Source organism: Canis lupus, chromosome 12 (assembly GCF_048164855.1).
Source record: "Canis lupus baileyi chromosome 12, mCanLup2.hap1, whole genome shotgun sequence".
NCBI classification, from domain to species: Eukaryota; Metazoa; Chordata; class Mammalia; order Carnivora; family Canidae; genus Canis; species Canis lupus.
In genome coordinates this window covers 28924653-28937088 of record NC_132849.1, presented here as the reverse complement: position 1 = coordinate 28937088, position 12436 = coordinate 28924653, and the positions used below count along the sequence as shown (strand labels likewise).

Genomic DNA, 12436 nt, shown 5'->3' with positions numbered 1-12436 from the left:
GTCAAGGCTATCAAATTTCCCATTCTTGGCTAATAAGAAGAACTTATGAATGGCTTCTCTCCATTGTAAACAATGGAGGATGATAGTCTTCATCATTTTGCATGGTTTGGTGTAACTGGGAAGTTTCTTAGGCTTGATAACTGGAAAAACAAAAACCAAACAAAACTCTTAATGTCCAAATAATTCTTTGGTCTGCTGAAAACTTCCAAGAGATCGGGGGAGCCTATTCTGCTGCTATACGTCTTGATTTGGAGCCCAGTGATTTTTTTTTGTTTTTTTTTTTTTTAGCAGTAGTATTAGCTTCTCAATTTTCACTTCATGGACACATATGCCTCAAGCAATCTGAGTTTTCCCTTTGAAAAAGCTCATAATCGAAAATTTGAACTGTATTTTTTTAAATAATAAATTTATTTTTTATTGGTGTTCAATTTGCCAACAAACAGAATAACACCCAGTGCTCATCCCGTCAAGTGCCTCCCTCAGTGCCCGCCACCCAGTCACCCCCACCTCCCGCCCTCCTCCCCTTCCACCACCCCTAGTTCGTTTCCCAGAGTTAGGAGTCTCTCATGTTCTGTCTCCCTTTCTGATATTTCCCACCCATTTCTTCTCCCTTCCCCTCTATTCCCTTTCACTATTATTTATATTCCCCAAATGAATGAGACCATATAATGTTTGTCCTTCTCCGATTGATAGTCAATTGGAAAATTTGAACTGTATTGAAAAAATATGAGCACACTTCCTAATGGCCACAGATGGGTCATTAATGTTGTTAATCAAACATGAACTTAAGAAAGTTCATTTAATTTAGAATGGCTCTTTATGGAAACTTCCAAGTTAAATATCATATGTAATAGGGATCGACCCCAGTGAAGGCTTGGGAGAACTGACATGGAAAGCATTTTGGCCTGAGGCTCCCTCACCCCAACCTTACCCAGAGGCACTGCCCACCCACACTGCAGGAGCAATGGTATGGCAGGGTCTGCCCATGTCTTCCTGTCTCCAGCTTGCCATGCACCACTCCCTTCTCTGAACTGCTTCTTTCACTTTTGTGATGAGACAAAGCCACAGATCTGATTAACCCACTCTTCAGCTTCCACATATACACAGCTTCTTGGGGTCTGTGTAGGGTGCAAAGGTTTGTGTCTCGGTCCAACAGACCCAGATTGGAACCTACCTCCCAACTAAGTGGTATTGAGAAAGTGACCATTCTGGGCTTCTGTTCCCTCATTTGTAAACTGAGAATAACTGTGGTCATAGGAGAGTCTTGTCACACCATGTTGGTGTGGATTCAATAATGATGCAGGTGGAGTACTTAGCAGAGGGCTGGTTGGGCCTTTAGTAAGCCCTCAGCAAGTGGCAGCACTCTGGAGTAGATATGCTGTCACTTTACCTAACAGCCCCCTTTCCTGGTGGACCCTCCCCTTCCCCTTTCATGTGGTACTGGTAGTTCTATCATTCTAGCGTGCCTCACCACCTGTCACACAGTTGGGCAAGTACATCAACTAGGATTTGGTCTGGGTGCATGTTTCTGAAAAAAGTAACAATGGCTTAAGTTGGGACTTTGTTTCTGTCTCAGGTAAAAGGAGTCTGGCACAGGGACCACAGGCTGAAGTGGCAGCCCCAAAGTTCACTAGGCATGGGGGCACCTATCTTTCTGATTAACCATGGAGAATGGCTTTCAACCTCCACGTGACTTCTGGGTCCAAGATGGCTGCTGGAACTCCAGCTAGCAAGTCCACATTCCCCAGATGAACAGTAGGAAGAAGTGATGGAAGATGGGGAAAGTGCATAACACCACTCCCAGCCCCACCACTATGAATTCTCACTGAAAATCCTACGTAAGAATTCCACATGTAGAACTAAGTCACACGGACCTCTCCTAGCTACAATCTAGTCTCAGAAATGTAGTCTTTCCACTGGACACTTTGTCACCTGAAATACAATGTGTTTTTGAATTAAGCAAGAAAGGGAAAAGGGATCTCAGTTGGCAACTAGCAGTGTCTGCCACAGTATGGGTCCAGGATGAGCCATCAATGCCCTCCCATAGCATCTGATCTATGACATAAGGAAAGAATGGGTCCATGTTCCCAATGGAGAGGCATAATCCTACATATATGGAAGATGTTATTGGCACACAGAGGAACTGAGCCAGGGAAGGGACAGGGTGTGCACAGGAGTGAGGCGGCCAACTGCTCCCTGTTTTGCTTTCATATTTTAGTATAATCCTTTACCCCTCCCACAAGACTGAAAGGTCTTGATGGAAAAATCCTGCCATACCCACATGCACACTCCTACAGGTGACCAAAATGTTTGTCACTGGATGACTGAATGAACAGCAGTGTACTGAAAAAAAGGAAGAAGAAAGAAAGAAAGAAAGAAAGAAAGAAAGAAAGAAAGAAAGAAAGAAAGAAAGAAAGAAAGAAGGAAGGAAGGAAGGAAGGAAGGAAGGAAGGAAGGAAGGAAGGAAAGAAGGAAGGAAGGAAGAAAGGAAGGAGAGAGAGAATACTATTGTCTACAACAAACATATGAATATTTTAAAATATGACGATTTTTAAAAAATTGATCAAGGCACTCACAGTTTCCAACAGGATGATTTCACAATTCCATGTTAGAAATCGCAACAAGGAACTTGCCAAGTTCAAGCAAGATGGTCATCCTTGAGCTGTCTCCCTGGACACTGGAGTTTCTAGACAGATCTGCAAAACAGTAAAGGAAAACACCATTGAAGACTGTGTATCTTTCTGCTCATTTTGTGCTTGAAAAATGATTGTAAAATACTTTCATTTTACCTAGGAGGCTTCTTAACCTGCCCCAAGGAGGGTAGTCTTCTTCTGATGTAGTTCATGTAATGTTAATTTTTGTTTTTATATTGTTTTTGCTTTGTTTTCATTTCATAGGTGATTTCATCCACTGATTACTCAACTAACAACAGCTCCCACCAGCTTCTGTTTAACATTTATCTGGTTAATGGTGAAAGAATACATATTAATCAAGATAGCATCTGCTGGTCAGTGTAACCGGGGTTTCTTTTATCAGATGTTCTTTTTTTTTTTTTTTAAGATTTTATTTATTTATTTGAGAGAAAGAGAGAGAGAGAGAACAAGCAGGATGAGTGGCAGCAAGAGAGGGAGAAGCAGACTGCTGAGCTGGGAGCCTGACAGGATGGATTCCAGGATCATGACCTGAGCCGAAGGCAGATGCTTAACCAACTGAGCCACCCAGGTGCCTGCCACTCTTATATCAGATGTTCTTAAAACTGCAGGGAAAGTATTAAGATCTTGAAATCATGTATGTCTTCTATATAAAAAGTTCATACAGTCTTTATTATAAAAGTTATAAACACTGGGGATAATCTAGACAATACAGAGGAGTAGAGACCATTCATCCCACTTCCTAAAGCCAAGCACTATTAATGTTTTGAAGCATTTCCTTCTGCTCATTCCTGTTCTCTCCCTTAATCTTCTAGTCTGTTTACATAGATGTATTCACACTGTATACATAAGTGTGCACTGCTTTATTTCACTTAATATTACAATGTGAGTATTTTCCTCATTATTAAAACTCCCTAGAGCCTAGAGTGGGGACCATTTTCAGGCTAAAGCTTCCATGGTCCTCAGTGGGATTGTCCCACCACATCTTCAGTACACAAAGGCAAGTTCACTCCAAAGTTGTGGGTCTGCTCCTCATCCACTGAACAGAAACCAGAACTAAGACAGTCACGGAAGGCAGGACATGCCCAGACTTGTTCAGCTGCCCACTTGCAGGGCCAGTTTTGTTTGCCTGCTAAGCAGCCTTACCAATCCAGAGGTTCTTCCCTGCAGAAACACACACCAGCTTTGAACTAGGGATGTGTCCCGAGCCGCAGCAGGGAAAAATCTAGACACAAGAAGAAAATAGTAAACTATGCTAGCAATTGCAAGATGAGATAGTGGGACTGCTCTTTTTAATTTCCAGAAGAAAGAGTTGTCTCAACTCACACTCACCTCACAGCAAAGGTACTCAGCATTTGCACCCATGTCTGGAATGCACAGCAAGTGGGCTTGAGACTGCAGTGAGCTCTGGATTTGGATGAGGGGAGACAGCAGCTATAGCAAGCTGAGCAGTCTCTGGCATTGACCCCAGAGTGGATCCCCTGCCAGGCTCCCTGGGGTCTGATTTGGCTTTTGTGAAGCAAAACATCTTTTTTCCAAAAACACAGCAACATGAGAACAGGTTCTGCCTATTTGATAACTTCTGTATCTCCAGCACCTAGCACGTGCCTGACACATACTGTACCATATGATACAGTTTACCGAATAGTGACTTTTTACAAACTCCCTTAAATGTTGACAATTACAACTCAATTTGAGTTCACAAGCATTTTTTTGGGAAGGAGCCAATGACTCCAAAGATACATACGTGCTTAGCACTCTTACTGGGTATGGGTCAGCCTTCTCAGCTCACTGTCCCTTCATTGACCTTTTCCCCATGGGGAAGTGAGCTTGGCTTCAGCAAAAGAAGAGCAGATGGATGGGGAGGTGGACCCCACGTTGAGAACCAGTGGTATAGGTGATCATTGATAAACTTCTCTATTTCAAAATATTGCTTCAGCATCCCTGCCCTCCAATCTCTTCTTCCCTGTTTCTTATCCCTTTACCTCCCTCTAGTTCCCAGGACTGGGAGCTCAGGTTGGTTGTATTAGTGCTATACGCAAGTCATGTTAAGAGTTAAATGTATCTTCAGTGGGCAGACCTATGGGCAATTTATATCTGTTTATTTCTGGAAAAATACAATGACAGTTAACGACTTTAAAAGAATACTTTGGACCAAATGTATGCTCCTAAGTTAGGTGCTACTTTCTATAGAATTGTATGGGCATCTGCACCAATCAAGAGTTGTTCTGAAACCTCCCCTACCCTGAGAGACAGGGAGGCAAAGGGGTCCATCTGTAGTGGAAAAGTGTTCTCTCTTCCATAGGAAAAATAGACAAAACGCATATCTTCAGAAGTGAGGAAAGTATAATCAAATTCTAAAATGGAAACAATCATCATCATTGTTGTCACCATTACCATCATCTTCATCAGCACTATCATCTATGTAGTTGACATGTACACAGCTTTTACTGTGCCCCAGCCCTGGGCTAAGCAACATGCATCTTCTCACGTAATCCTCCCACAGCTTTATAAGGCAGGCACTTTATAAATGAAGAAACAGACCCAGAGACATTCAGCAGCTCACCCAAGGGGATGCAGAAGTGGCAGGGAGGGACTTGCACTTAGATAATCTTGCTCTAGGACCCTGACTTTTAACTACTCACTATTATAGGGAAGATGCAAGTGAGGCAGACAGGATTCAAGGACTTTGACTTAAGTCCGTGGCAAAGCAGGGTAGAACCATGTCTCTCAAAGTTGCCCACACACTTGCCTCTCTTATTCACGCTGGTGGGCCCAGGCAGTGCCATACACACTCCAGACACTCAAAAGATAGTTGTTGAATGGACATATGAATGACCTCATTCTTGAGTACATTTCACACGATCGACTTCCCTGAGTTGGTTTCCGATATCTGAATTAGGCTTCCCAAGTTGTACTTAAGAGGCTGCACTGTGACTTCTGTACCTTCATTCATAATGATAAAAGTCTAATGCTGCCTTCCTTGTCAGCTTAAAGTGGGCAGTGTGCGTGTGCGTGCAGGTGGGGGCAGGACTGAAGTCCTTCTTCCTGGTCACACAAACTCCTAGAACACAAAAGCAACTACTAACAAAGGCAATGATAGGCTTGGTGGGCACAAGATCAGCTAAAGGGACAGGCATGGTGGTAAAGCAGGTCTCTTTAGCCATGAGGTGGTGGAAAGGCTGGAGGCAATGAGCCCTTCAAGATAATGGTTCATAAGGTTATATTCCCCAGGCTTTACTACAGATAGGGATGGTCATGGAAATGTGAATTGAATTTTTTGAGTGGAATTCCACTTCCTGGAATGAAAGAGGAAGAGACTGGGCTGGTATTCTTTTTCTTTCTTCTCTCATCCCCCACTTTTCTGCTACCTGGAATGCAGACATGAAGGCAGGAGTTCCAGCAGTGATCTTGGGGTCATAAGCAAAAAACTCGAAGAGCCACAAAGCCCCAGCCTCTGAGCAAAGGCCATAATTATCAGCCTCTAAATTTCTCATTATGTCAGAAAAATAAATGCTTATATGTTTAAGCCACTTAGCAGCTAAATCCAATTCCTAACTGACACACTATAGTTGCTAGCATCTGAGATGGCTCTCATCTCCTGATAGCCCATCATCTCTCCTAGGAGAATACTATTTGTAAGATGAAGTTAGAATATCACTTGATAGATCCCAGCATTTATTAACAGTTTCTTACTGTTTCTGGGTCTAAAAGTAAACAAAAGTTTTATTTATTAATGTTATTTATTTATCAACTAGACTACACATTAATATGATGTATTAAGGCCAGATGTCACTTCCTGGTATTCATACTTCTGCATAATTCATCTCCTTGAGGTTGAGCTGGACTTCTGGACTCACTTTTAACAAAGAATATGGCAGAAGGGATGGAATGGCACTTCTGAGATTAAGGTATAAAAAGACTAGCTTTTGTTTTGTGTGCTCTCACACTAGCTTTTATGTCACGAGGCAGCCCTATAGAGATGCCCATGTCGTGAGTGAACAAGGCCTGCCAACAACCACATGAGTAAATCTGGACACAGACACCACCAGCCCCAGCTGAACCTTCAGATGAGACTGCAGCCCTGACCAACAACTTGACAGCAACCGTATTAGACATGTTGAGCTTAAGATGTTCATTTAAGCTGTGTCTAGGTTCTTGTCCCACCGTAACTGTGATAAGAAATGTTTGTTGTTTTAAGCCTGCTTTATTTTTTTTTTAAGATTTTATGTATTAATTCATGAGGGACACAGGGAGAAAGGAAGAGACACAGGCAGAGGGAGAAGCAGGCTCCCTGCAGGAAGCCTCATGCAGGACTTGATCCCAGGACCCCAGGATCATGACCCAAGCCAAAGGCAGATGCTCAACCACTTAGCCACCAGGTGCCCCTTTAAACCTGTTTTAGGTAACTAATACATCCGCCAAACAATTTTCTTGGATTAATATTCAAGTTAGTGTCTATTCTCTAAGCCTTTTATTGTATGTCTTTGCCCACACCATCCTCACTGAAATATTGCTCTTGAATAGAATGCCTGACACAGTCTGGCACATAGTAGGTACTCAATAGATGATGAATGACTGGATAGATGGATAGATGGGTGAATGAATGGTTGAATAACAGACACTGTTTCTTACTGTTCTGTTCTAAAGCACCTTGAGCCTCAATAGATACTGAACAAAATACACAGGTAGAGACAAGGGGGGAAAAATGACAAACTATCAACTCAGCCAATCGTGTTTAGAGCATTGGTAATTTTACTTGGATGGCCTGTAGACCCAGTTCTGTGATTTACTGAAGGCAAATTCTTTCCTGGGAGACCTTATTAAGTTAGAAGAGTATTTAACAGCTCCCAAGATTTATCTTTGGGTCTAAAATTAAACAAATGTTTTATTTATTACTGTGTTCAACTAAAGTACACAGTAATGTGATGCGTTAAGGCCAGAAGTTACAAGTCAAATGAACAGACTGACAGCAAAAGCAAAATCTCACCAATTTCCCTAATAATTTATGAACTGATGCAGAAGCAAGAGCTGATTTCAGCATCAGCTTCATAGGTCATGGAAACAATGATTGTGGCTGTTTGAGAGGCAAAGAAGGATCATTCTTTGCCATTCAATGCAGATAAGATGCTTATTCTAGTCCATCTGGTTTTCCATTTCATTATCCAAGTCATTTAAATGGTGGCCTAAGGCAAACTATAAGACCCATTGTATGCTTTAGTCTAAAGTAAGTCTATTATTCGAAAGGTTTGTGCCAACAGGTGCTTGTTTGCCAAATTCTACTTTTCTATTAGAGAGGTCAGGAAAAAAGGATTTTGCAAAATCGAGATAGAAAATATGTGGGCTGGTAGGGATGGCCACGGGTAGAAGAGAGGGTGGGCAAGGCCAAGGGTGAATGTCAGAGTGGGTGTCTGGGTCGGGGCTCCAGGCTTGAGCTTGCCCCCCACCCTCACCTTGGAAAGGGCAGGAAGGATACACTTAAATGGTTAGGAGGTAGGTTCTTTTTTTTTTTTTAATTTTTATTTATTTATGATAGTCACACAGAGAGAGAGAGGCAGAGACACAGGCAGAGGGAGAAGCAGGCTCCATGCACCGGGAGCCCGACGTGGGATTCGATCCCGGGTCTCCAGGATCACGCCCTGGGCCAAAGGCAGGCACCAAACCGCTGCGCCACCCAGGGATCCCTAGGAGGCAGGTTCTACAGCACTTCCATGCAATGGGGACACAACCCCATCAGAAGTTATTTACACGGCAAGGAAAATATTTCTTACTCTAGATTCAACCTAGTTTTTAAATTCAAAGGGAAACCTGTGTAGGCTTTTTATATGATTTGCTTCAATGCATTAAGTTGTTCCTTGGGTCTTGGCGGAGAGCTCAAGGAAATTCTCTCCATCCAGGAGCCTGGGGGCTTTCTCTGGTATTTATTTTGGCAGCAGCTTGATTTCTTCCCCTGCTCTCAGTGCTCCTTCCTTCATTCCCTCCTATAGAGCACTACAGAACAAGGCTCTCATCCTTTGCAATATCTCCTATGTTTCTCAGAAAGAACTGGGGCATCTAGGTGGCTCAGTGGTTGAGTGTCTGCCTTTGGCTTAAGTCATGATCCTGGGGTCCTGGGATCGAGTCCCACACCGGGCTCCCCACAAGGAGCCTGCTTCTCCCTCTGCCTATGTCTTTGCCTTTCTCTGTGTGTCTCTCATGAATAAATAAATAAAATCTTAAAAAAAAAAAAAAAGAAAGAATTTAATTCCAAGTAGCAAGATCCTGGAAACATAACTGGATTCTACTACTGGCCTTGGAGAAGAAGGGATGTTCACAACATCAATGCAAGGGAAACATGAATGTTGAGAAATAATCTCTTCAAAAAAAAAAAATCTCTTCAACAGGCCTCCTGGCGGAAGATAGAATGTTCTGAGAGAGCCAGGCTTGCCTGAGAGGGGCAGACCTCGACATCCCTCTGTCAAGGCCCTCACCGGCACACAGGACAAAAGGAATTCTTCGGTCACACAGGCTGCCGACTTCCTGGCTATCAGTGAGTCTTACCGTGGTCCATCACCCTCCTCACCCACCCCTGTACCCATCAGTGCCAGCCAGGAGGACGGTCCCTTTCCTCAGGTCTGCTGGTCCCTTCATGTGACAAGTTCATTCCTTTGCTGGCAAGAGGGGAACTTCCCACGCTCCCCATGCATGAAGGTTCTCTTCCACTGCAGAAGCCAAGCGCTCCTTCAAAAGGCACTCAGTTCTCACGGCTTTCTCAGGCCAAGGTGCCGTGCCTGGGAAAACAGCCAGTCCCCAAAGTTAGAGAGAGGCGAGGGAAGCCTGTGTGAGAACCAGCGGGGAAAAAAAAATGTGGTTACAAAAAAAAAAAAAAAAAATCACAAACACACACACATATGCATGCACGCACACCAGAAGATGGTCAGTGTTGGGGGGTTGTGGAGAAACTGGAACCTTTGTGCACTGTTTGGAGGAAAGTAAAATGGTATAGCTTCTGTGGGAAACAACACTGCAGTTCCTAAAATAATTAAAAATAGAATCACCGTATGATCCATTCCTCTGGGTATTTATCAGAAAGAACATGAAAACAAGGCTTCAAAGGGATACTTGTACACCCATAGCAGCATTCTTAACAATAGCCAAAAGGTAGAAGCAATGCAAGTGTTTACGATAGGTGAATGGATGAACAAAATGTGGGACGTGCACACAATGGAACAGTATTCAATCTTAAAAAGAAAACGAAATTTTGACACACCTTACATGGATAAAGCTCAAGGATATTATGCTGTGACATAAGCCAGATGCTAAAGGACAAATATTGTACAATTTTAACTTATATGAAATATCTAAATTGGCAAATTAGTAGAGACAGAAGAGAGGGGCCTGGGGAGTTATTGTTTAATGGGTATGAGTCTTCAGTTTGGAATGACAAAAAAAGTTCTGGAGTAAGACAAGTCCATAAATTAACACACTGATTTTAGTGAGCAATTGTTGTGTCTCCCCTTTTTAAAGGGTTTATAATATTTCATATTTTGGATTTAACAATCCAAAAGATTAGCCTAGTGGTTATAAAACATATAGTCAAGTGTTTGATTTCAGAATCTGGATATAAGTTGGAAGGTATAAGATGATTTGTCTACGTTTGTACATAAACTGAACATGCATTGTAAGTTTCATTCAGCAGAGTTACAAAATATATTAAATGTTTGGAAAGTTCTGCTTGTCACAGACATCGGGAATGCCTAAGAAGACTATCAAATATGTTAGATGTTTAATGTTGTTTAAAATACTTAGGGGCAGCCCCGGTTGCTCATCGGTTTAGCACTGCCTTCAGCCCAGGCTGTGATCCTGGAGACCCAGGATTGAGTCCCGCGTTGGGCTCCCTGTGTGGAGCCTGCTTCTCCCTCTGCCTGTGTCTCTGCCTCTCTCTCTCTCTCTCTCTCTTTCTTTCTCTCTCTCTCTGTGTCTCTCATGAATAAATAAAATCTTTAAAAATAAAAAAATAAAAATAAAATATTTAGGACATATAATTAATGAGTTGTAAAGCTAGAGTAGTTAAGTAAAATAATTAAATTTACAAGTTGAATTCTAAAGCTTTAGGAAGCCAGGTTTTTGGAAGTTTAATAATTCTAACATCTTTCTAAAATTGTAGGAAAAAAGGAACCCTCGTGCACTGTTGTGTGAATGCAAACTGATGCAGCCACTGTGGAAACAGCATGGAGATTCCTCAAAAGGTTAAAAATACAGCTACCCTATGATCCAGTATTTCCATTACCAGGTATTACCCAAGGAAAATGAAAACACTAATTCACTAATATGCATCCTTATGTTTATTGAAGCATTGAAATGTAAGCATTCCAAGTGTCTATCTATAGATGAATGGATAAAGAAAATGTGGTGTATATAAGTACAGAAACACACACCCTAGAATATTTACTACTCAGCTATAAAAAAGAATGAAATCTTGCCCTTTGCAACAACATGGATGGAAGTAGAGAGTATAGTGCTAAGTGAAATATGTCAGATAGAGAAAGACAAATATCATATGATTTCACTCATATATGTAATTTAAGAAACAAAGTCAAAAAACCTCAAACAAACAAAAGGAGAAAAAAAAAAAAAAGGACTGTTAAAGACAGACAAACTGCTGGTGGCCAGAAGGGAGGAGGGTGGGGAGTGGCGGAAGAGGTGATGGGGAGTTAGGAGGGCACCTGTTGTGAGGAGTGTTGAGTAATATATAGAATTGTTAAATCACTATACTGTCCTCCTGAAACTAATACAATACTGTATGTTGATTGTACTTCAATAAAAAAATACTACTTCTGACATCCTTGTAAAAGCCACTCAGTACCCACTCTTCTCTGTGGACACCACTGTCTTCCACATGCCGCCCTGTCGGCACACCGACAACACCTGGTGGGTGAGAGATTCTGCGAAGGTCGGGGGGGTGGGGAGGATAAAAATTAAAAAATAAATAAATAAAAGAGTGGGGAGTGAAGGATGTATTCTAGGTAAGGGGAGTCTGAGAGAGAATGGGGTGAGTTTGGAAAGCAGAGCAGGGAAGACAGAGCCAGATTTTTTTCATGAACATCTGTGGCTTCAGATAGCTAACTTTTCGTTCAATCAGATTGTACTGGAGTGAGCTCATCCGGGGAGGAGAGGGAGCTAAAGGAATAGGATAAGATGAGCCTGCAGGATGCTGGCTGTCAGAGTAAGGGCTTCTTTCAGCCTCAGGACACTCAGAGCTGGACGGTCATCAGCAAGCTTCTCACCGGGTGAGCAGCAGGCAGCTTCCGTTGGCTACTAAGGGCAGAAGAGTTGTAAGAAGACGCATCTGGCCTTGAAGTGGAGGGTGGACTAGAGCCGTCGAGGATGCAGAGGAAGGTGGGGAGGCAGGAAGGAGGCCACTGGAGAAGGAGGGAGAAGAGGGAAGGGGAAGTGGGTCCACCCAGGCACCTGAGCAATGAGGACAAAAGCAAATAGGAATGGAGAAGGCAGGAGGAGACGCCCTGTGGGGAAAGAAGTTGGGAATTAGGCACATGTTTCAGCAGAGTCAGGGAGACCCAGAGAAGGTGCCGCAAAGTCAAGAAAACATGGGGTTCAGGGCAAATAAGCTGGGTTAGTTAGAGATCCAGGTCTGGGACTGAGACTGCAGGCCCCCCCGCATGATGGTCAGAACAGTGAGGAGGGGGCTGAGGAGGAATCGCTCCCCAGGAGGTGGAGGTAAGATAGAGGGAAGGAGCACACTCAGTGGAAATCATCTCCCCGCCACCCCTTAGGGAGCAGCCCCC

The 12436-nt window shown here is 42.9% G+C and overlaps 1 pseudogene; it reads right to left on the bottom strand.

Annotated features, from left to right (window-relative positions):
• Positions 1-12436, bottom strand: part of LOC140601406 (NADH dehydrogenase [ubiquinone] 1 alpha subcomplex subunit 1 pseudogene) — a 218670-nt pseudogene that overhangs the window by 188317 nt on the left and 17917 nt on the right.